Source organism: Chrysochloris asiatica, unplaced genomic scaffold, assembly GCF_000296735.1.
Source record: "Chrysochloris asiatica unplaced genomic scaffold, ChrAsi1.0 scaffold00454, whole genome shotgun sequence".
Taxonomy (NCBI): Eukaryota; Metazoa; Chordata; class Mammalia; order Afrosoricida; family Chrysochloridae; genus Chrysochloris; species Chrysochloris asiatica.
In genome coordinates, this window is record NW_006408972.1 from 643,824 (window position 1) to 646,180 (window position 2,357).

Consider the following 2,357-nt stretch of genomic DNA (forward strand, 5'->3'; position numbering starts at 1 on the left):
GAAGGCACTTAACAACAACAACAACCCTTCCTGGGAGTCACTAATTCCTACCAGGAGCTCTGGTAGCGTAGTGGTTGTAAATCGGGCTGCTAACCTCAAGGTTGGAAGTTCGAGACTACCAGCTGTTCTGCAGGAGAAAGATGAGGCTTTTCTTCTCCCATAAAGATTTACAGCCTCAGGAACCCTGTACAGAATTGCTGTGAATCGGAACTGACTCCATGACACATCACAACAACAACAGCCCTTCCTGGGAGAACTCTGCGCTCTCTGATTTACAGCAATTCAAAATGGCAGTTTGGGCATCCTTGAGGTACACAAATTGTGTGCTTTTTCACTGTTCTTTGAAAAAGAAGTCGTAAGGGCAAGATCAGGCTAGAGGGTGGATGGAATTTTTGTTTCCCTGATGAAAATCTCATAGGATAGCCCTTGTTACCATTGAAGACTGCATGGGTGCATTTCATGACTGGAAAAAAATTCCTTGGTGCAACTTTCCTGGCCTTTTTCTCATCAATGCAGTTGTCATTCCTTTAAAAACGTCTTCATAATAAGCTGTTGTGGTCATCCTGTTCATCCTGTATCCTCTGAGAGACTCCATCAAGATTTGAATCCTTTGGAATCCCAAAGAAACAGTTTCCATAACTTTCTGAACTGAAGTGACCCAGCAGATTGCCTCAGAAAGCCACTGATCTGATTGGACCTTTTGTTTGAAGGTACCCTGGTGTGGTGCTGTGGGTTAATGCACTGGACTGCAAAGTCGGTTTAAACTGCAAGGCCAGCGGTTCAACCTCACCAGTCACTCCTCAGAAACCCTATACAGGATTGCTATGGGCCGGAACTGACTTGATGGCACTTAACAACAACAAGGAGACGAAGACAAATGTGTGACTGAGAGAACATGTCTGTAGATATCCATGGATCGTGAAAACATATTTAAACATGTTTTGTTTGGACCAAACTCATACATGTATGAACTGGAAGTCTAATAGCAATACTTTTTGACAACCCTTGTCTGTATGTCTGGCTTTCCTAACTTTATTTAGTCACCAGAGTCTGTATGTGCAGCTTCCAGTCTGATGCCAGTTTCCTAGAGTTGGCTCTGAGTCATGGGGTCCCCTTGTGTGTGTCAGAGTAGGACTGTGCTCCGCAGGGCTTTCAGTGAGTTTTGAGAAGAAGATCACCAGGCCTTTCTTTCTAGGTGCTTCTGGTGAACTTGAACTTCCACCCTTTCAGTTAGCAGCTGAGTGCATTAGCTGTTAACACCACCCAGGAATTTTGTTGTCAGGTGCCTGGGGAGCCCATTCGGACTCATGGCCATCCCTGTGGCAGAGTAGCACTGCCCCTTAGGGTTTGTCTTGGTGATGTTTCCAGAAACAAACCTCCAGGCCTTTCTCCCATGCAGCTTCTGGGTGGGTTCCCAACCTTTTGGTGAGCAATTGAGTGCTTAATCCTGTGTACCACTAGGGCTAGGTGTATCACTGACCACCTTTTGGTCACAGTCTTAGTACTGCTCAGTCTGACCTGTTTGGAATCTCTTGAGCAACCTGAGTCTGACCTTACCTGTGTTTGTGGGGCTGGTCATTCCTTGCAGCCTGCCGTGCACCTTTTTGCCTAGCTCAGCACCTTACCTAATTTGACCAAAATTCGAGCTGTCTCCATTCACCTCCTGGGGCTGAAGCTGTGTCCCATCCCATGGAGTCCTTGAGGTCCTACTCTTGACCCAAGCCCTTGTAGTAACTATCGGGTTGCTGGACTGGATCTAGCGGATCCAATAGCTGCTTTTCCCAACTTTCCACCACCAACCTCCCACCTTCGCTAGGTCACGTCTCTGAGGGAGAGGCCCCGGAGAACATTCCGTCCCTCATGTCAGACGTTCCTTTAATTCCCCATGGCTTGATCTTTCATTGTTCCTATTTATCTCAAATGATTTTCCATGCCAGTGGATTTAATGACATTACACTTAGGGAAATTGGTGCCATTTCTTAATTACTTTTATAGTTGAAAAGCAATTACTTAGCAATCACAGGAAGGTCTTCTTATGTTTCCTGGAGTTCTGCAACCTTAAAAAAATATCTGCAGAGAACCAGACCTGGCTTGGAAGAGGGTTGGTTTGCCTTGTTTTGGAACTAGAGCACTTGGGTTTCGGTAGAAGTATACATTAAAACAAAAAACAAAAAAACTGCTTAAAATATATATAACGTAAAATTCGTCATTTTGGGAACTATTTTTCAGTGGAATAGTCAGGGCTTTTTGTGGGCAGTCACTTCCACTGTCTAGCTCCAAACATAAACCCTGTGCCCAGTAAGCACTGCCCCCGCCCCACCACCTCAATTCTTCTCTCCCTTAGTCCTGTTGTTGTT